This window comes from Idiotropiscis lumnitzeri, chromosome 16, assembly GCF_059441095.1.
Source record: "Idiotropiscis lumnitzeri isolate Australia: NSW breed Sydney's pygmy pipehorse chromosome 16, RoL_Ilum_1.0, whole genome shotgun sequence".
NCBI lineage: Eukaryota > Metazoa > Chordata > Actinopteri > Syngnathiformes > Syngnathidae > Idiotropiscis > Idiotropiscis lumnitzeri.
In genome coordinates, this window is record NC_142406.1 from 4,610,738 (window position 1) to 4,631,274 (window position 20,537).

General features: G+C 45.4%; 28 non-coding genes across 28 annotated transcripts; all 28 read right to left on the minus strand.

Annotated features, from left to right (window-relative positions):
* Nucleotides 1-759: 759 nt before the first annotated feature.
* On the minus strand, nucleotides 760-833 carry trnat-agu (transfer RNA threonine (anticodon AGU)). Its single transcript has one exon. It is a non-coding gene; the product is annotated as a tRNA-Thr (tRNA).
* Nucleotides 834-1,005: 172 nt separating this feature from the next.
* trnan-guu (transfer RNA asparagine (anticodon GUU)) lies at nucleotides 1,006-1,079 on the minus strand. Its single transcript has one exon. It is a non-coding gene; the product is annotated as a tRNA-Asn (tRNA).
* A 926-nt stretch (nucleotides 1,080-2,005) lies between these two features.
* On the minus strand, nucleotides 2,006-2,079 carry trnan-guu (transfer RNA asparagine (anticodon GUU)). The gene has a single exon. It is a non-coding gene; the product is annotated as a tRNA-Asn (tRNA).
* Nucleotides 2,080-2,251: 172 nt separating this feature from the next.
* Nucleotides 2,252-2,325, minus strand: trnan-guu (transfer RNA asparagine (anticodon GUU)). The gene has a single exon. It is a non-coding gene; the product is annotated as a tRNA-Asn (tRNA).
* A 444-nt stretch (nucleotides 2,326-2,769) lies between these two features.
* On the minus strand, nucleotides 2,770-2,843 carry trnan-guu (transfer RNA asparagine (anticodon GUU)). Its single transcript has one exon. It is a non-coding gene; the product is annotated as a tRNA-Asn (tRNA).
* A 172-nt stretch (nucleotides 2,844-3,015) lies between these two features.
* trnan-guu (transfer RNA asparagine (anticodon GUU)) lies at nucleotides 3,016-3,089 on the minus strand. Its single transcript has one exon. It is a non-coding gene; the product is annotated as a tRNA-Asn (tRNA).
* Nucleotides 3,090-4,585: 1,496 nt separating this feature from the next.
* On the minus strand, nucleotides 4,586-4,659 carry trnan-guu (transfer RNA asparagine (anticodon GUU)). Its single transcript has one exon. It is a non-coding gene; the product is annotated as a tRNA-Asn (tRNA).
* A 934-nt stretch (nucleotides 4,660-5,593) lies between these two features.
* trnat-agu (transfer RNA threonine (anticodon AGU)) lies at nucleotides 5,594-5,667 on the minus strand. The gene has a single exon. It is a non-coding gene; the product is annotated as a tRNA-Thr (tRNA).
* A 172-nt stretch (nucleotides 5,668-5,839) lies between these two features.
* On the minus strand, nucleotides 5,840-5,913 carry trnan-guu (transfer RNA asparagine (anticodon GUU)). Its single transcript has one exon. It is a non-coding gene; the product is annotated as a tRNA-Asn (tRNA).
* A 666-nt stretch (nucleotides 5,914-6,579) lies between these two features.
* On the minus strand, nucleotides 6,580-6,653 carry trnan-guu (transfer RNA asparagine (anticodon GUU)). Its single transcript has one exon. It is a non-coding gene; the product is annotated as a tRNA-Asn (tRNA).
* A 1,160-nt stretch (nucleotides 6,654-7,813) lies between these two features.
* Nucleotides 7,814-7,887, minus strand: trnai-aau (transfer RNA isoleucine (anticodon AAU)). Its single transcript has one exon. It is a non-coding gene; the product is annotated as a tRNA-Ile (tRNA).
* A 172-nt stretch (nucleotides 7,888-8,059) lies between these two features.
* On the minus strand, nucleotides 8,060-8,133 carry trnan-guu (transfer RNA asparagine (anticodon GUU)). The gene has a single exon. It is a non-coding gene; the product is annotated as a tRNA-Asn (tRNA).
* Nucleotides 8,134-8,306: 173 nt separating this feature from the next.
* trnan-guu (transfer RNA asparagine (anticodon GUU)) lies at nucleotides 8,307-8,380 on the minus strand. Its single transcript has one exon. It is a non-coding gene; the product is annotated as a tRNA-Asn (tRNA).
* Nucleotides 8,381-8,796: 416 nt separating this feature from the next.
* On the minus strand, nucleotides 8,797-8,870 carry trnan-guu (transfer RNA asparagine (anticodon GUU)). The gene has a single exon. It is a non-coding gene; the product is annotated as a tRNA-Asn (tRNA).
* A 2,092-nt stretch (nucleotides 8,871-10,962) lies between these two features.
* trnan-guu (transfer RNA asparagine (anticodon GUU)) lies at nucleotides 10,963-11,036 on the minus strand. Its single transcript has one exon. It is a non-coding gene; the product is annotated as a tRNA-Asn (tRNA).
* Nucleotides 11,037-11,702: 666 nt separating this feature from the next.
* On the minus strand, nucleotides 11,703-11,776 carry trnan-guu (transfer RNA asparagine (anticodon GUU)). Its single transcript has one exon. It is a non-coding gene; the product is annotated as a tRNA-Asn (tRNA).
* A 1,250-nt stretch (nucleotides 11,777-13,026) lies between these two features.
* On the minus strand, nucleotides 13,027-13,100 carry trnat-agu (transfer RNA threonine (anticodon AGU)). Its single transcript has one exon. It is a non-coding gene; the product is annotated as a tRNA-Thr (tRNA).
* A 172-nt stretch (nucleotides 13,101-13,272) lies between these two features.
* Nucleotides 13,273-13,346, minus strand: trnan-guu (transfer RNA asparagine (anticodon GUU)). Its single transcript has one exon. It is a non-coding gene; the product is annotated as a tRNA-Asn (tRNA).
* A 926-nt stretch (nucleotides 13,347-14,272) lies between these two features.
* Nucleotides 14,273-14,346, minus strand: trnan-guu (transfer RNA asparagine (anticodon GUU)). The gene has a single exon. It is a non-coding gene; the product is annotated as a tRNA-Asn (tRNA).
* Nucleotides 14,347-14,778: 432 nt separating this feature from the next.
* trnan-guu (transfer RNA asparagine (anticodon GUU)) lies at nucleotides 14,779-14,852 on the minus strand. Its single transcript has one exon. It is a non-coding gene; the product is annotated as a tRNA-Asn (tRNA).
* Nucleotides 14,853-15,024: 172 nt separating this feature from the next.
* trnan-guu (transfer RNA asparagine (anticodon GUU)) lies at nucleotides 15,025-15,098 on the minus strand. Its single transcript has one exon. It is a non-coding gene; the product is annotated as a tRNA-Asn (tRNA).
* A 1,496-nt stretch (nucleotides 15,099-16,594) lies between these two features.
* Nucleotides 16,595-16,668, minus strand: trnan-guu (transfer RNA asparagine (anticodon GUU)). The gene has a single exon. It is a non-coding gene; the product is annotated as a tRNA-Asn (tRNA).
* Nucleotides 16,669-16,838: 170 nt separating this feature from the next.
* Nucleotides 16,839-16,912, minus strand: trnan-guu (transfer RNA asparagine (anticodon GUU)). Its single transcript has one exon. It is a non-coding gene; the product is annotated as a tRNA-Asn (tRNA).
* A 679-nt stretch (nucleotides 16,913-17,591) lies between these two features.
* trnan-guu (transfer RNA asparagine (anticodon GUU)) lies at nucleotides 17,592-17,665 on the minus strand. The gene has a single exon. It is a non-coding gene; the product is annotated as a tRNA-Asn (tRNA).
* A 913-nt stretch (nucleotides 17,666-18,578) lies between these two features.
* On the minus strand, nucleotides 18,579-18,652 carry trnan-guu (transfer RNA asparagine (anticodon GUU)). The gene has a single exon. It is a non-coding gene; the product is annotated as a tRNA-Asn (tRNA).
* A 186-nt stretch (nucleotides 18,653-18,838) lies between these two features.
* trnan-guu (transfer RNA asparagine (anticodon GUU)) lies at nucleotides 18,839-18,912 on the minus strand. Its single transcript has one exon. It is a non-coding gene; the product is annotated as a tRNA-Asn (tRNA).
* Nucleotides 18,913-19,084: 172 nt separating this feature from the next.
* On the minus strand, nucleotides 19,085-19,158 carry trnan-guu (transfer RNA asparagine (anticodon GUU)). The gene has a single exon. It is a non-coding gene; the product is annotated as a tRNA-Asn (tRNA).
* Nucleotides 19,159-19,601: 443 nt separating this feature from the next.
* trnan-guu (transfer RNA asparagine (anticodon GUU)) lies at nucleotides 19,602-19,675 on the minus strand. The gene has a single exon. It is a non-coding gene; the product is annotated as a tRNA-Asn (tRNA).
* Between the last annotated feature and the right edge of the window lie 862 nt (nucleotides 19,676-20,537).

Genomic DNA, 20,537 nt, shown 5'->3' on the forward strand with positions numbered 1-20,537 from the left:
GACATGTCTGCTGCTAAGATTTTACACATATTAGCCAATTCTTTGCCAAAGGATTTGCCACGAACAGCACTCAGAATCCCTTGACTTTGTCCCAGGTGAACTTGAACCACCAACCCTTCAGTTGACAACCGAATGTGCAAACCGATACAAAATTTGATAACCAAAATCCTTGTGTGCGTCCCTGGATAGGCTTGAACCACCAAATTTTCAATTACGCGCTGAACGCGCTCACCAATTGCGCCACAGAGACATATGCAGGGGATTACTAATAATAGATTTGACACATATATCCCAATTCTTCGCCAAGAAACGGCACTCAGAAAACCTTGACTTTGTACCAGGTGAACATGAACCACCAACCCTTCAGTTCACAAACGAATGTGCAAACCGATACCAAATTTGATAACCAAAATGATTGTGCACCTCCCTGGGTGGGCTTGAACCACCAACCTTTTAGTTAACAGACGAACGCGCTCACCGATTGCGCCACAGAGACATGGCTACTGCTAAGATTTTACACATATTAGCAAATTCTTTGCCAAAGGATTTGCCACGAAGAGCACTCGGAATCCCTTGACTTTGTCCCAGGTGAACTTGAACCACCAACCCTTCAGTTCACAAACGAATGAGCAAAGCTATATTAAATTTGAAAACTGAAGTCCACGAGAGCGTCCCTGGGTGGGCTTGAACCACCAACCCTTCAGTTCACAACCGAATGTGCAAACCGACATAAAATTTGATAACCAAAATCCTTGTGTGCGTCCCTGGATGGGCTTGAACCACCAAACTTTCAGTTACTCGCTGAACGCGCTCACCAATTGCGCCACAGAGACATATGCAGGGTATTACTAATATTAGATTAGACACATATATCCCAATTCTTCGCCAAGAAACGGCACTCAGAAACCCTTGACTTTGTACCAGGTGAACATGAACCACCAACCCTTCAGTTCACAAACGAATTAGCAAATCTATATTAAATTTGAAAACTGAAGTCAACGCGTGCGTCCCTGGGTGGGTTTGAACCACCAACCTTTCAGTTAACAGCCGAACGCGCTCACCGATTGCGCCACAGAGACATGTCGACTGCTAAGATTTTACACATATTAGCCAATTCTTTGCCAAAGGAGTTGCCACGAAGAGCACTCGGAATCCCTTGACTTTGTCCCAGGTGAGCTTGAACCACTAAACCTTCAGTTCACAACCGAATGCGCAAACCAATACCAAATTTGAAAACCATAATGCTTGTGCACGTCCCTGGGTGGGCTTGAACCACCAACCTTTCAGTTAACAGTCGAACGCGCTCACCGATTGCACCACAGAGACATGTCTGCTGCTAAGATTTTACACATATTAGCCAATTCTTTGCCAAAGGATTTGCCACGAACAGCACTCAGAATCCCTTGACTTTGTCCCAGGTGAACTTGAACCACCAACCCTTCAGTTGACAACCGAATGTGCAAACCGATACAAAATTTGATAACCAAAATCCTTGTGTGCGTCTCTGGATAGGCTTGAACCACCAAACTTTCAATTACGCGCTGAACGCGCTCACCAATTGCGCCACAGAGACATATGCAGGGGATTACTAATATTACATTAGACACATATATCCCAATTCTTCGCCAAGAAACGGCACTCAGAAACCCTTGACTTTGTACCAGGTGAACATGAACCACCAACCCTTCAGTTCACAAACGAATTAGCAAAGCTATATTAAATTTGAAAACTGAAGTCCACGCGTGCTTCCCTGGGTGGGCTTGAACCACCAACCTTTTAGTTAACAGGCGAACGCGCTCACCGATTGCGCCACAGAGACATGTAAAATAGGATATCTATTGTTAAGATTTTACACATATAAGCCAATTCTTTGCCAAAGTCATTGCAGCAAAAGGGCACTCAGAAACCCTTGTCTTGGTCCCAGGTGAGCTTGAACCACTAAACCTTCAGTTCACAACCGAATGCGCAAACCAATACCAAATTTGAAAACCATAATGCTTGTGCACGTCCCTGGGTGGGCTTGAACCACCAACCTTTCAGTTAACAGCCGAACGCGCTCACCGATTGCGCCACAGAGACATGTCTACTGCTAAGATTTTACACATATTAGCCAATTCTTTGCCAAAGGAGTTGCCACGAAGAGCCCTCAGAATCCCTTGACTTTGTCCCAGTGAACTTGAACCACCAACCCTTCAGTTCACAAACGAATGAGCAAAGCTATATTAAATTTAAAAACTGAAGTCCACTCGTGCGTCCCTGGGTGGGCTTGAACCACCAACCTTTCAGTTAACAGCCGAACGCGCTCACCGATTGCGCCACAGAGACATGTACAATAGGATATCTATTGTTAAGATTTTACACATATAAGCCAATTCTTTGCCAAAGGAGTTGCCACGAAGAGCACTCAGAATCCCTTGACTTTGTCCCAGTGAACTTGAACCACCAACCCTTCAGTTCACAAACGAATGAGCAAAACTATATTAAATTTAAAAACTGAAGTCCACTCGTGCGTCCCTGGGTGGGCTTGAACCACCAACCTTTCAGTTAACAGCCGAACGCGCTCACCGATTGCGCGACAGAGACATGTACAATAGGATATCTATTGTTAAGATTTTACACATATAAGCCAATTCTTTGCCAAAGTCATTTCAGCAAAAGGGCACTCAGAAACCCTCGTCTTGGTCCCAGGTGAGCTTGAACCACTTAACCTTCAGTTCACAACCGAATGCGCAAACCAATACCAAATTTGAAAACCATAATGCTTGTGTACGTCCCTGGGTGGGCTTGAACCACCAACCTTTCAGTTAACAGCCGAACGCGCTCACCGATTGCGCCACAGAGACATGTCCACTGCTAAGATTTTACACATATTAGCCAATTCTTTGCCAAAGGAGTTGCCACGAAGAGCACTCAGAATCCCTTGACTTTGTCCCAGTGAACTTGAACCACCAACCCTTCAGTTCACAAACGAATGAGCAAAGCTATATTAAATTTAAAAACTGAAGTCCACTCGTGCGTCCCTGGGTGGGCTTGAACCACCAACCTTTCAGTTAACAGCCGAACGCGCTCACCGATTGCGCCACAGAGACTTGTCCACTGCTAAGATTTTACACATATTAGCCAATCCTTTGCCAAAGGATTTGCCACGAAGAGCACTCGGAATCCCTTGACTTTGTCCCAGGTGAACTTGAACCACCAACCCTTCAGTTCACAACCGAATGTGCAAACCGATACCAAATTTGATAACCAAAATTCTTGTGCACGTACCTGGGTGGGCTTGAACCACCAACCTTTCAGTTAACAGTCGAACACGCTCACCAATTGCGCCACAGAGACATATACAGGGGATTACTAATATTAGATTTGACACATATATCCCAATTCTTCGCCAAGAAACTGCACTCAGAAACCCTTGACTTTGTACCAGGTGAACATGAACCACCAATCCTTCAGTTCACAAACGAATGAGCAAAGCTATATTAAATTTGAAAACTGAAGTCCACTCGTGCGTCCCTGGGTGGGCTTGAACCACCAACCCTTCAGTTCACAACCGAATGTGCAAACCGATACCAAATTTGATAACCAAAATGCTTGTGCACCTCCCTGGGTGGGCTTGAACCACCAACCTTTCAGTTAACAGACGAACGCGCTCACCGATTGCGCCACAGAGACATGTCTACTGCTAAGATTTTACACATATTAGCCAATTCTTTGCCAAAGGAGTTGCCACGAAGAGCACTCGGAATCCCTTGACTTTGTCCCAGGTGAGCTTGAACCACTAAACCTTCAGTTCACAACCGAATGCGCAAACCAATACCAAATTTGAAAACCATAATGCTTGTGCACGTCCCTGGGTGGGCTTGAACCACCAACCTTTCAGTTAACAGTCGAACACGCTCACCGATTGCACCACAGAGACATGTCTGCTGCTAAGATTTTACACATATTAGCCAATTCTTTGCCAAAGGATTTGCCACGAACAGCACTCAGAATCCCTTGACTTTGTCCCAGGTGAACTTGAACCACCAACCCTTCAGTTGACAACCGAATGTGCAAACCGATACAAAATTTGATAACCAAAATCCTTGTGTGCGTCTCTGGATAGGCTTGAACCACCAAACTTTCAATTACGCGCTGAACGCGCTCACCAATTGCGCCACAGAGACATATGCAGGGGATTACTAATAATAGATTTGACACATATATCCCAATTCTTCGCCAAGAAACGGCACTCAGAAAACCTTGACTTTGTACCAGGTGAACATGAACCACCAACCCTTCAGTTCACAACCGAATGTGCAAACCGATACCAAATTTGATAACCAAATTGATTGTGCACCTCCCTGGGTGGGCTTGAACCACCAACCTTTCAGTTAACAGACGAACGCGCTCACCGATTGCGCCACAGAGACATGTCTACTGCTAAGATTTTACACATATTAGCAAATTCTTTGCCAAAGGAGTTGCCACGAAGAGCACTCGGAATCCCTTGACTTTGTCCCAGGTGAGCTTGAACCACTAAACCTTCAGTTCACAACCGAATGCGCAAACCAATACCAAATTTGAAAACCATAATGCTTGTGCACGTCCCTGGGTGGGCTTGAACCACCAACCTTTCAGTTAACAGCCGAACGCGCTCACCGATTGCGCCACAGAGACATGTCGACTGCTAAGATTTTACACATATTAGCCAATTCTTTGCCAAAGGAGTTGCCACGAAGAGCACTCAATCCCTTGACTTTGTCCCAGGTGAACTTGAACCACCAACCCTTCAGTTCACAACCGAATGTGCAAACCGATACCAAATTTGATAACCAAAATTCTTGTGCACGTACCTGGGTGGGCTTGAACCACCAACCTTTCAGTTAACAGTCGAACACGCTCACCAATTGCGCCACAGAGACATATACAGGGGATTACTAATATTAGATTTGACACATATATCCCAATTCTTCGCCAAGAAACTGCACTCAGAAACCCTTGACTTTGTACCAGGTGAACATGAACCACCAATCCTTCAGTTCACAAACGAATGAGCAAAGCTATATTAAATTTGAAAACTGAAGTCCACTCGTGTGTCCCTGGGTGGGCTTGAACCACCAACCCTTCAGTTCACAACCGAATGTGCAAACCGATACCAAATTTGATAACCAAAATGCTTGTGCACCTCCCTGGGTGGGCTTGAACCACCAACCTTTCAGTTAACAGACGAACGCGCTCACCGATTGCGCCACAGAGACATGTCTACTGCTAAGATTTTACACATATTAGCAAATTCTTTGCCAAAGGATTTGCCACGAAGAGCACTCGGAATCCCTTGACTTTGTCCCAGGTGAACTTGAACCACCAACCCTTCAGTTCACAAACGAATGAGCAAAGCTATATTAAATTTGAAAACTGAAGTCCACGAGAGCGTCCCTGGGTGGGCTTGAACCACCAACCCTTCAGTTCACAACCGAATGTGCAAACCGACATAAAATTTGATAACCAAAATCCTTGTGTGCGTCCCTGGATGGGCTTGAACCACCAACCCTTCAGTTCACAACCGAATGTGCAAACCGACATAAAATTTGATAACCAAAATCCTTGTGTGCGTCCCTGGATGGGTTTGAACCACCAAACTTTCAGTTACTCGCTGAACGCGCTCACCAATTGCGCCACAGAGACATATGCAGGGTATTACTAATATTAGATTAGACACATATATCCCAATTCTTCGCCAAGAAACGGCACTCAGAAACCCTTGACTTTGTACCAGGTGAACATGAACCACCAACCCTTCAGTTCACAAACGAATTAGCAAATCTATATTAAATTTGAAAACTGAAGTCGACGCGTGCGTCCCTGGGTGGGTTTGAACCACCAACCTTTCAGTTAACAGCCGAACGCGCTCACCGATTGCGCCACAGAGACATGTCGACTGCTAAGATTTTACACATATTAGCCAATTCTTTGCCAAAGGAGTTGCCACGAAGAGCACTCGGAATCCCTTGACTTTGTCCCAGGTGAGCTTGAACCACTAAACCTTCAGTTCACAACCGAATGCGCAAACCAATACCAAATTTGAAAACCATAATGCTTGTGCACGTCCCTGGGTGGGCTTGAACAACCAACCTTTCAGTTAACAGTCGAACACGCTCACCGATTGCACCACAGAGACATGTCTGCTGCTAAGATTTTACACATATTAGCCAATTCTTTGCCAAAGGATTTGCCACGAACAGCACTCAGAATCCCTTGACTTTGTCCCAGGTGAACTTGAACCACCAACCCTTCAGTTGACAACCGAATGTGCAAACCGATACAAAATTTGATAACCAAAATCCTTGTGTGCGTCTCTGGATAGGCTTGAACCACCAAACTTTCAATTACGCGCTGAACGCGCTCACCAATTGCGCCACAGAGACATATGCAGGGGATTACTAATAATAGATTTGACACATATATCCCAATTCTTCGCCAAGAAACGGCACTCAGAAAACCTCGACTTTGTACCAGGTGAACATGAACCACCAACCCTTCAGTTCACAAACGAATGAGCAAAGCTATATTAAATTTGAAAACTGAAGTCCACACGTGCGTCCCTGGGTGGGTTTGAACCACCAACCTTTCAGTTAACAGCCGAACGCGCTCACCGATTGCGCCACAGAGACATGTCTTCTGCTAAGATTTTACACATATTAGCCAATTCTTTGCCAAAGGAGTTGCCACGAAGAGCACTCAGAATCCCTTGACTTTGTGCCAGGTGAACTTGAACCACCAACCCTTCAGTTCACAACCGAATGCGCAAACCGATACAAAATTTGAAAACCAAAATCCTTGTGCGCGTCCCTGGATGGGGTTGAACCACCAACCTTTCAGTTAACAGCCGAACGCGCTCACCGATTGCGCCACAGAGACATGTCTACTGCTAAGATTTTACACATATTAGCCAATTCTTTGCCAAAGGATTTGCCACGAAGAGCACTCTGAATCCCTTGACTTTGTCCCAGGTGAACTTGAACCACCAACCCTTCAGTTGACAACCGAATGTGCAAACCGATACCAAATTTGATAACCAAAATGCTTGTGCACGTCCCTGGGTGGGCTTGAACCACCAACCTTGCAGTTAACAGTCGAACGCGCTCACCGATTGCACCACAGAGACATGTCTGCTGCTAAGATTTTACACATATTAACCAATTCTTTGCCAAAGGATTTGCCACGAACAGCACTCAGAATCCCTTGACTTTGTCCCAGGTGAACTTGAACCACCAACCCTTCAGTTGACAACCGAATGTGCAAACCGATACAAAATTTGATAACCAAAATCCTTGTGTGCGTCCCTGGATAGGCTTGAACCACCAAACTTTCAATTACGCGCTGAACGCGCTCACCAATTGCGCCACAGAGACATATGCAGGGGATTACTAATAATAGATTTGACACATATATCCCAATTCTTCGCCAAGAAACGGCACTCAGAAAACCTTGACTTTGTACCAGGTGAACATGAACCACCAACCCTTCAGTTCACAACCGAATGTGCAAACCGATACCAAATTTGATAACCAAATTGATTGTGCACCTCCCTGGGTGGGCTTGAACCACCAACCTTTCAGTTAACAGACGAACGCGCTCACCGATTGCGCCACAGAGACATGTCTACTGCTAAGATTTTACACATATTAGCAAATTCTTTGCCAAAGGATTTGCCACGAAGAGCACTCGGAATCCCTTGACTTTGTCCCAGGTGAACTTGAACCACCAACCCTTCAGTTCACAAACGAATGAGCAAAGCTATATTAAATTTGAAAACTGAAGTCCACGAGAGCGTCCCTGGGTGGGCTTGAACCACCAAACTTTCAGTTATTCGCTGAACGCGCTCACCAATTGCGCCACAGAGACATATGCAGGGTATTACTAATATTAGATTAGACACATATATCCCAATTCTTCGCCAAGAAACGGCACTCAGAAACCCTTGACTTTGTACCAGGTGAACATGAACCACCAACCCTTCAGTTCACAAACGAATTAGCAAATCTATATTAAATTTGAAAACTGAAGGCGACGCGTGCGTCCCTGGGTGGGTTTGAACCACCAACCTTTCAGTTAACAGCCGAACGCGCTCACCGATTGCGCCACAGAGACATGTCGACTGCTAAGATTTTACACATATTAGCCAATTCTTTGCCAAAGGAGTTGCCACGAAGAGCACTCGGAATCCCTTGACTTTGTCCCAGGTGAGCTTGAACCACTAAACCTTCAGTTCACAACCGAATGCGCAAACCAATACCAAATTTGAAAACCATAATGCTTGTGCACGTCCCTGGGTGGGCTTGAACCACCAACCTTTCAGTTAACAGCCGAACGCGCTCACCGATTGCGCCACAGAGACATGTCCACTGCTAAGATTTTACACATATTAGCCAATTCTTTGCCAAAGGAGTTGCCACGAAGAGCACTCAGAATCCCTTGACTTTGTCCCAGTGAACTTGAACCACCAACCCTTCAGTTCACAAACGAATGAGCAAAGCTAGATTAAATTTAAAAACTGAAGTCCACTCGTGCGTCCCTGGGTGGGCTTGAACCACCAACCTTTCAGTTAACAGACGAACGCGCTCACCGATTGCGCCACAGAGACATGTCGACTGCTAAGATTTTACACATATTAGCCAATTCTTTGCCAAAGGAGTTGCCACGAAGAGCACTCAATCCCTTGACTTTGTCCCAGTGAACTTGAACCACCAACCCTTCAGTTCACAAACGAATGAGCAAAGCTATATTAAATTTGAAAACTGAAGTCCTCGCGAGCGTCCCTGGGTGGGATTGAACCACCAACCTTTCAGTTAACAGCCGAACGCGCTCACCGATTGCGCCACAGAGACATGTACAATAGGATATCTATTGTTAAGATTTTACACATATAAGCCAATTCTTTGCCAAAGTCATTTCAGCAAAAGGGCACTCAGAAACCCTCGTCTTGGTCCCAGGTGAGCTTGAACCACTTAACCTTCAGTTCACAACCGAATGCGCAAACCAATACCAAATTTGAAAACCATAATGCTTGTGCTCGTACCTGGGTGGGCTTGAACCACCAACCTTTCAGTTAACAGCCGAACGCGCTAACCGATTGCGCCACAGAGACATGTCGACTGCTAAGATTTTACACATATTAGCTAATTCTTTGCCAAAGGAGTTGCCACGAAGAGCACTCGGAATCCCTTGACTTTGTCCCAGGTGAACTTGAACCACCAACCCTTCAGTTCACAACCGAATGTGCAAACCGATACCAAATTTGATAACCAAAATTCTTGTGCACGTACCTGGGTGGGCTTGAACCACCAACCTTTCAGTTAACAGTCGAACACGCTCACCAATTGCGCCACAGAGACATATGCAGGGGATTACTAATATTAGATTTGACACATATATCCCAATTCTTCGCCAAGAAACTGCACTCAGAAACCCTTGACTTTGTACCAGGTGAACATGAACCACCAATCCTTCAGTTCACAAACGAATGAGCAAAGCTATATTAAATTTGAAAACTGAAGTCCACTCGTGCGTCCCTGGGTGGGCTTGAACCACCAACCTTTCAGTTAACAGCCGAACGCACTCACCGATTGCGCCACAGAGACATGTCTACTGCTAAGATTTTACACATATTAGCCAATTCTTTGCCAAAGGATTTGCCACGAAGAGCACTCTGAATCCCTTGACTTTGTCCCAGGTGAACTTGAACCACCAACCCTTCAGTTGACAACCGAATGTGCAAACCGATACCAAATTTGATAACCAAAATGCTTGTGCACGTCCCTGGGTGGGCTTGAACCACCAACCTTTCAGTTAACAGTCGAACGCGCTCACCGATTGCACCACAGAGACATGTCTGCTGCAAAGATTTTACACATATTAGCCAATTATTTGCCAAAGGATTTGCCACGAACAGCACTCAGAATCCCTTGACTTTGTCCCAGGTGAACTTGAACCACCAACCCTTCAGTTGACAACCGAATGTGCAAACCGATACAAAATTTGATAACCAAAGCCTTGTGTGCGTCCCTGGATAGGCTTGAACCACCAAACTTTCAATTACGCGCTGAACGCGCTCACCAATTGCGCCACAGAGACATATGCAGGGGATTACTAATAATAGATTTGACACATATATCCCAATTCTTCGCCAAGAAACGGCACTCAGAAAACCTTGACTTTGTACCAGGTGAACATGAACCACCAATCCTTCAGTTCACAAACGAATGAGCAAAGCTATATTAAATTTGAAAACAGAAGTCCACACGTGCGTCCCTGGGTGGGTTAGAACCACCAACCTTTCAGTTAAGAGCCGAACGCGCTCACCGATTGCGCCACAGAGACATGTCTTCTGCTAAGATTTTACACATATTAGCCAATTCTTTGCCAAAGGAGTTGCCACGAAGAGCACTCAGAATCCCTTGACTTTGTCCCAGGTGAACTTGAACCACCAACCCTTCAGTTCACAACCGAATGCGCAAACCGACACAAAATTTGAAAACCAAAATCCTTGTGCGCGTCCCTGGATGGGCTTGAACCACCAACCTTTCAGTTAACAGTCGAACGCGCTCACCGATTGCACCACAGAGACATGTCTGCTGCTAAGATTTTACACATATTAGCCAATTCTTTGCCAAAGGATTTGCCACGAACAGCACTCAGAATCCCTTGACTTTGTCCCAGGTGAACTTGAACCACCAACCCTTCAGTTCACAAACGAATGAGCAAAGCTATATTAAATTTGAAAACTGAAGTCCACGAGAGCGTCCCTGGGTGGGCTTGAACCACCAACCCTTCAGTTCACAACCGAATGTGCAAACCGACATAAAATTTGATAACCAAAATGCTTGTGCACCTCCCTGGTTGGGCTTGAACCACCAACCCTTCAGTTCACAAACGAATTAGCAAATCTATATTAAATTTGAAAACTGAAGTCGACGCGTGCGTCCCTGGGTGGGTTTGAACCACCAACCTTTCAGTTAACAGCCGAACGCGCTCACCGATTGCGCCACAGAGACATGTCGACTGCTAAGATTTTACACATATTAGCCAATTATTTGCCAAAGGAGTTGCCGCGAAGAGCACTCGGAATCCCTTGACTTTGTCCCAGGTGAGCTTGAACCACGAAACCTTCAGTTCACAACCGAATGCGCAAACCAATACCAAATTTGAAAACCATAATGCTTGTGCACGTCCCTGGGTGGGCTTGAACCACCAACCTTTCAGTTAACAGTCGAACGCGCTCACCGATTGCACCACAGAGACATGTCTGCTGCTAAGATTTTACACATATTAGCCAATTCTTTGCCAAAGGATTTGCCACGAACAGCACTCAGAATCCCTTGACTTTGTCACAGGTGAACTTGAACCACCAACCCTTCAGTTGACAACCGAATGTGCAAACCGATACAAAATTTGATAACCAAAATCCTTGTGTGCGTCTCTGGATAGGCTTGAACCACCAAACTTTCAATTACGCGCTGAACGCGCTCACCAATTGCGCCACAGAGACATATGCAGGGGATTACTAATAATAGATTTGACACATATATCCCAATTCTTCGCCAAGAAACGGCACTCAGAAAACCTTGACTTTGTACCAGGTGAACATGAACCACCAACCCTTCAGTTCACAAACGAATGAGCAAAGCTATATTAAATTTGAAAACTGAAGTCCACACGTGCGTCCCTGGGTGGGTTTGAACCACCAACCTTTCAGTTAACAGCCGAACGCGCTCACCGATTGCGCCACAGAGACATGTCTTCTGCTAAGATTTTACACATATTAGCCAATTCTTTGCCAAAGGATTTGCCACGAAGAGCACTCAGAATCCCTTGACTTTGTCCCAGGTGAACTTGAACCACCAACCCTTCAGTTCACAACCGAATGCGCAAACCGATACAAAATTTGAAAACCAAAATCCTTGTGCGCGTCCCTGGATGGGCTTGAACCACCAACCTTTCAGTTAACAGCCGAACGCGCTCACCGATTGCGCCACAGAGACATGTCTACTGCTAAGATTTTACACATATTAGCCAATTCTTTGCCAAAGGATTTGCCACGAAGAGCACTCTGAATCCCTTGACTTTGTCCCAGGTGAACTTGAACCACCAACCCTTCAGTTGACAACCGAATGTGCAAACCGATACCAAATTTGATAACCAAAATGCTTGTGCACGTCCCTGGGTGGGCTTGAACCACCAACCTTTCAGTTAACAGTCGAACGCGCTCACCGATTGCACCACAGAGACATGTCTGCTGCTAAGATTTTACACATATTAGCCAATTCTTTGCCAAAGGATTTGCCACGAACAGCACTCAGAATCCCTTGACTTTGTCCCAGGTGAACTTGAACCACCAACCCTTCAGTTGACAACCGAATGTGCAAACCGATACAAAATTTGATAACCAAAATCCTTGTGTGCGTCCCTGGATAGGCTTGAACCACCAAATTTTCAATTACGCGCTGAACGCGCTCACCAATTGCGCCACAGAGACATATGCAGGGGATTACTAATAATAGATTTGACACATATATCCCAATTCTTCGCCAAGAAACGGCACTCAGAAAACCTTGACTTTGTACCAGGTGAACATGAACCACCAACCCTTCAGTTCACAAACGAATGTGCAAACCGATACCAAATTTGATAACCAAAATGATTGTGCACCTCCCTGGGTGGGCTTGAACCACCAACCTTTTAGTTAACAGACGAACGCGCTCACCGATTGCGCCACAGAGACATGGCTACTGCTAAGATTTTACACATATTAGCAAATTCTTTGCCAAAGGATTTGCCACGAAGAGCACTCGGAATCCCTTGACTTTGTCCCAGGTGAACTTGAACCACCAACCCTTCAGTTCACAAACGAATGAGCAAAGCTATATTAAATTTGAAAACTGAAGTCCACGAGAGCGTCCCTGGGTGGGCTTGAACCACCAACCCTTCAGTTCACAACCGAATGTGCAAACCGACATAAAATTTGATAACCAAAATCCTTGTGTGCGTCCCTGGATGGGCTTGAACCACCAAACTTTCAGTTACTCGCTGAACGCGCTCACCAATTGCGCCACAGAGACATATGCAGGGTATTACTAATATTAGATTAGACACATATATCCCAATTCTTCGCCAAGAAACGGCACTCAGAAACCCTTGACTTTGTACCAGGTGAACATGAACCACCAACCCTTCAGTTCACAAACGAATTAGCAAATCTATATTAAATTTGAAAACTGAAGTCAACGCGTGCGTCCCTGGGTGGGTTTGAACCACCAACCTTTCAGTTAACAGCCGAACGCGCTCACCGATTGCGCCACAGAGACATGTCGACTGCTAAGATTTTACACATATTAGCCAATTCTTTGCCAAAGGAGTTGCCACGAAGAGCACTCGGAATCCCTTGACTTTGTCCCAGGTGAGCTTGAACCACTAAACCTTCAGTTCACAACCGAATGCGCAAACCAATACCAAATTTGAAAACCATAATGCTTGTGCACGTCCCTGGGTGGGCTTGAACCACCAACCTTTCAGTTAACAGTCGAACGCGCTCACCGATTGCACCACAGAGACATGTCTGCTGCTAAGATTTTACACATATTAGCCAATTCTTTGCCAAAGGATTTGCCACGAACAGCACTCAGAATCCCTTGACTTTGTCCCAGGTGAACTTGAACCACCAACCCTTCAGTTGACAACCGAATGTGCAAACCGATACAAAATTTGATAACCAAAATCCTTGTGTGCGTCTCTGGATAGGCTTGAACCACCAAACTTTCAATTACGCGCTGAACGCGCTCACCAATTGCGCCACAGAGACATATGCAGGGGATTACTAATATTACATTAGACACATATATCCCAATTCTTCGCCAAGAAACGGCACTCAGAAACCCTTGACTTTGTACCAGGTGAACATGAACCACCAACCCTTCAGTTCACAAACGAATTAGCAAAGCTATATTAAATTTGAAAACTGAAGTCCACGCGTGCGTCCCTGGGTGGGCTTGAACCACCAACCTTTTAGTTAACAGGCGAACGCGCTCACCGATTGCGCCACAGAGACATGTAAAATAGGATATCTATTGTTAAGATTTTACACATATAAGCCAATTCTTTGCCAAAGTCATTGCAGCAAAAGGGCACTCAGAAACCCTTGTCTTGGTCCCAGGTGAGCTTGAACCACTAAACCTTCAGTTCACAACCGAATGCGCAAACCAATACCAAATTTGAAAACCATAATGCTTGTGCACGTCCCTGGGTGGGCTTGAACCACCAACCTTTCAGTTAACAGCCGAACGCGCTCACCGATTGCGCCACAGAGACATGTCTACTGCTAAGATTTTACACATATTAGCCAATTCTTTGCCAAAGGAGTTGCCACGAAGAGCCCTCAGAATCCCTTGACTTTGTCCCAGTGAACTTGAACCACCAACCCTTCAGTTCACAAACGAATGAGCAAAACTATATTAAATTTAAAAACTGAAGTCCACTCGTGCGTCCCTGGGTGGGCTTGAACCACCAACCTTTCAGTTAACAGCCGAACGCGCTCACCGATTGCGCGACAGAGACATGTACAATAGGATATCTATTGTTAAGATTTTACACATATAAGCCAATTCTTTGCCAAAGTCATTTCAGCAAAAGGGCACTCAGAAACCCTCGTCTTGGTCCCAGGTGAGCTTGAACCACTTAACCTTCAGTTCACAACCGAATGCGCAAACCAATACCAAATTTGAAAACCATAATGCTTGTGTACGTCCCTGGGTGGGCTTGAACCACCAACCTTTCAGTTAACAGCCGAACGCGCTCACCGATTGCGCCACAGAGACATGTCCACTGCTAAGATTTTACACATATTAGCCAATTCTTTGCCAAAGGAGTTGCCACGAAGAGCACTCAGAATCCCTTGACTTTGTCCCAGTGAACTTGAACCACCAACCCTTCAGTTCACAAACGAATGAGCAAAGCTATATTAAATTTAAAAACTGAAGTCCACTCGTGCGTCCCTGGGTGGGCTTGAACCACCAACCTTTCAGTTAACAGCCGAACGCGCTCACCGATTGCGCCACAGAGACTTGTCCACTGCTAAGATTTTACACATATTAGCCAATCCTTTGCCAAAGGATTTGCCACGAAGAGCACTCGGAATCCCTTGACTTTGTCCCAGGTGAACTTGAACCACCAACCCTTCAGTTCACAACCGAATGTGCAAACCGATACCAAATTTGATAACCAAAATTCTTGTGCACGTACCTGGGTGGGCTTGAACCACCAACCTTTCAGTTAACAGTCGAACACGCTCACCAATTGCGCCACAGAGACATATACAGGGGATTACTAATATTAGATTTGACACATATATCCCAATTCTTCGCCAAGAAACTGCACTCAGAAACCCTTGACTTTGTACCAGGTGAACATGAACCACCAATCCTTCAGTTCACAAACGAATGAGCAAAGCTATATTAAATTTGAAAACTGAAGTCCACTCGTGCGTCCCTGGGTGGGCTTGAACCACCAACCCTTCAGTTCACAACCGAATGTGCAAACCGATACCAAATTTGATAACCAAAATGCTTGTGCACCTCCCTGGGTGGGCTTGAACCACCAACCTTTCAGTTAACAGACGAACGCGCTCACCGATTGCGCCACAGAGACATGTCTACTGCTAAGATTTTACACATATTAGCCAATTCTTTGCCAAAGGAGTTGCCACGAAGAGCACTCGGAATCCCTTGACTTTGTCCCAGGTGAGCTTGAACCACTAAACCTTCAGTTCACAACCGAATGCGCAAACCAATACCAAATTTGAAAACCATAATGCTTGTGCACGTCCCTGGGTGGGCTTGAACCACCAACCTTTCAGTTAACAGTCGAACACGCTCACCGATTGCACCACAGAGACATGTCTGCTGCTAAGATTTTACACATATTAGCCAATTCTTTGCCAAAGGATTTGCCACGAACAGCACTCAGAATCCCTTGACTTTGTCCCAGGTGAACTTGAACCACCAACCCTTCAGTTGACAACCGAATGTGCAAACCGATACAAAATTTGATAACCAAAATCCTTGTGTGCGTCTCTGGATAGGCTTGAACCACCAAACTTTCAATTACGCGCTGAACGCGCTCACCAATTGCGCCACAGAGACATATGCAGGGGATTACTAATAATAGATTTGACACATATATCCCAATTCTTCGCCAAGAAACGGCACTCAGAAAACCTTGACTTTGTACCAGGTGAACATGAACCACCAACCCTTCAGTTCACAACCGAATGTGCAAACCGATACCAAATTTGATAACCAAATTGATTGTGCACCTCCCTGGGTGGGCTTGAACCACCAACCTTTCAGTTAACAGACGAACGCGCTCACCGATTGCGCCACAGAGACATGTCTACTGCTAAGATTTTACACATATTAGCAAATTCTTTGCCAAAGGAGTTGCCACGAAGAGCACTCGGAATCCCTTGACTTTGTCCCAGGTGAGCTTGAACCACTAAACCTTCAGTTCACAACCGAATGCGCAAACCAATACCAAATTTGAAAACCATAATGCTTGTGCACGTCCCTGGGTGGGCTTGAACCACCAACCTTTCAGTTAACAGCCGAACGCGCTCACCGATTGCGCCACAGAGACATGTCGACTGCTAAGATTTTACACATATTAGCCAATTCTTTGCCAAAGGAGTTGCCACGAAGAGCACTCAATCCCTTGACTTTGTCCCAGTGAACTTGAACCACCAACCCTTCAGTTCACAAACGAATGAGCAAAGCTATATTAAATTTGAAAACTGAAGTCCTCGCGAGCGTCCCTGGGTGGGATTGAACCACCAACCTTTCAGTTAACAGCCGAACGCGCTCACCGATTGCGCCACAGAGACATGTACAATAGGATATCTATTGTTAAGATTTTACACATATAAGCCAATTCTTTGCCAAAGTCATTTCAGCAAAAGGGCACTCAGAAACCCTCGTCTTGGTCCCAGGTGAGCTTGAACCACTTAACCTTCAGTTCACAACCGAATGCGCAAACCAATACCAAATTTGAAAACCATAATGCTTGTGCACGTACCTGGGTGGGCTTGAACCACCAACCTTTCAGTTAACAGCCGAACGCGCTAACCGATTGCGCCACAGAGACATGTCGACTGCTAAGATTTTACACATATTAGCTAATTCTTTGCCAAAGGAGTTGCCACGAAGAGCACTCGGAATCCCTTGACTTTGTCCCAGGTGAACTTGAACCACCAACCCTTCAGTTCACAACCGAATGTGCAAACCGATACCAAATTTGATAACCAAAATTCTTGTGCACGTACCTGGGTGGGCTTGAACCACCAACCTTTCAGTTAACAGTCGAACACGCTCACCAATTGCGCCACAGAGACATATGCAGGGGATTACTAATATTAGATTTGACACATATATCCCAATTCTTCGCCAAGAAACTGCACTCAGAAACCCTTGACTTTGTACCAGGTGAACATGAACCACCAATCCTTCAGTTCACAAACGAATGAGCAAAGCTATATTAAATTTGAAAACTGAAGTCCACTCGTGCGTCCCTGGGTGGGCTTGAACCACCAACCTTTCAGTTAACAGCCGAACGCGCTCACCGATTGCGCCACAGAGACATGTCTACTGCTAAGATTTTACACATATTAGCCAATTCTTTGCCAAAGGATTTGCCACGAAGAGCACTCTGAATCCCTTGACTTTGTCCCAGGTGAACTTGAACCACCAACCCTTCAGTTGACAACCGAATGTGCAAACCGATACCAAATTTGATAACCAAAATGCTTGTGCACGTCCCTGGGTGGGCTTGAACCACCAACCTTTCAGTTAACAGTCGAACGCGCTCACCGATTGCACCACAGAGACATGTCTGCTGCTAAGATTTTACACATATTAGCCAATTCTTTGCCAAAGGATTTGCCACGAACAGCACTCAGAATCCCTTGACTTTGTCCCAGGTGAACTTGAACCACCAACCCTTCAGTTGACAACCGAATGTGCAAACCGATACAAAATTTGATAACCAAAATCCTTGTGTGCGTCCCTGGATAGGCTTGAACCACCAAACTTTCAATTACGCGCTGAACGCGCTCACCAATTGCGCCACAGAGACATATGCAGGGGATTACTAATAATAGATTTGACACATATATCCCAATTCTTCGCCAAGAAACGGCACTCAGAAAACCTTGACTTTGTACCAGGTGAACATGAACCACCAACCCTTCAGTTCACAAACGAATGTGCAAACCGATACCAAATTTGATAACCAAAATGATTGTGCACCTCCCTGGGTGGGCTTGAACCACCAACCTTTCAGTTAACAGACGAACGCGCTCACCGATTGGCTCACAGAGACATGTCTACTGCTAAGATTTTACACATATTAGCAAATTCTTTGCCAAAGGATTTGCCACGAAGAGCACTCGGAATCCCTTGACTTTGTCCCAGGTGAACTTGAACCACCAACCCTTCAGTTCACAAACGAATGAGCAAAGCTATATTAAATTTGAAAACTGAAGTCCACGCGTGCGTCCCTGGGTGGGCTTGAACCACCAACCTTTCAGTTAACAGCCGAACGCGCTCACCGATTGCGCCACAGAGACATGTAAAATAGGATATCTATTGTTAAGATTTTACACATATAAGCCAATTCTTTGCCAAAGTCATTGCAGCAAAAGGGCACTCAGAAACCCTTGTCTTGGTCCCAGGTGAGCTTGAACCACTAAACCTTCAGTTGACAACCGAATGCGCAAACCAATACCAAATTTGAAAACCATAATGCTTGTGCACGTCCCTGGGTGGGCTTGAACCACCAACCTTTCAGTTAACAGCCGAACGCGCTCACCGATTGCGCCACAGAGACATGTCTACTGCTAAGATTTTACACATATTAGCCAATTCTTTGCCAAAGGAGTTGCCACGAAGAGCACTCAGAATCCCTTGACTTTGTCCCAGTGAACTTGAACCACCAAGCCTTCAGTTCACAAACGAATGAGCAAAGCTATATTAAATTTGAAAACTGAAGTCCTCGCGAGCGTCCCTGGGTGGGCTTGAACCACCAACCTTTCAGTTAACAGCCGAACGCGCTCACCGATTGCGCCACAGAGACATGTACAATAGGATATCTATTGTTAAGATTTTACACATATAAGCCAATTCTTTGCCAAAGGAGTTGCCACGAAGAGCACTCAGAATCCCTTGACTTTGTCCCAGTGAACTTGAACCACCAACCCTTCAGTTCACAAACGAATGAGCAAAACTATATTAAATTTAAAAACTGAAGTCCACTCGTGCGTCCCTGGGTGGGCTTGAACCACCAACCTTTCAGTTAACAGCCGAACGCGCTCACCGATTGCGCGACAGAGACATGTACAATAGGATATCTATTGTTAAGATTTTACACATATAAGCCAATTCTTTGCCAAAGGAGTTGCCACGAAGAGCACTCAGAATCCCTTGACTTTGTACCAGGTGAACATGAACCACCAACCCTTCAGTTCACAAACGAATTAGCAAATCTATATTAAATTTAAAAACTGAAGTCGACGCGTGCGTCCCTGGGTGGGTTTGAACCACCAACCTTTCAGTTAACAGCCGAACGCGCTCACCGATTGCGCCACAGAGACATGTCGACTGCTAAGATTTTACACATATTAGCCAATTCTTTGCCAAAGGAGTTGCCACGAAGAGCACTCGGAATCCCTTGACTTTGTCCCAGGTGAGCTTGAACCACTAAACCTTCAGTTCACAACCGAATGCGCAAACCAATACCAAATTTGAAAACCATAATGCTTGTGCACGTCCCTGGGTGGGCTTGAACCACCAACATTTCAGTTAACAGTCGAACGCGCTCACCGATTGCACCACAGAGACATGTCTGCTGCTAAGATTTTACACATATTAGCCAATTCTTTGCCAAAGGATTTGCCACGAACAGCACTCAGAATCCCTTGACTTTGTCCCAGGTGAACTTGAACCACCAACCCTTCAGTTGACAACCGAATGTGCAAACCGATACAAAATTTGATAACCAAAATCCTTGTGTGCGTCCCTGGATAGGCTTGAACCACCAAACTTTCAATTACGCGCTGAACGCGCTCACCAATTGCGCCACAGAGACATATGCAGGGGATTACTAATAATAGATTTGACACATATATCCCAATTCTTCGCCAAGAAACGGCACTCAGAAAACCTTGACTTTTTACCAGGTGAACATGAACCACCAATCCTTCAGTTCGCAAACGAATGAGCAAAGCTATATTAAATTTGAAAACAGAAGTCCACACGTGCGTCCCTGGGTGGGTTAGAACCACCAACCTTTCAGTTAACAGCCGAACGCGCTCACCGATTGCGCCACAGAGACATGTCTACTGCTAAGATTTTACACATATTAGCCAATTCTTTGCCAAAGGATTTGCCACGAAGAGCACTCTGAATCCCTTGACTTTGTCCCAGGTGAACTTGAACCACCAACCCTTCAGTTGA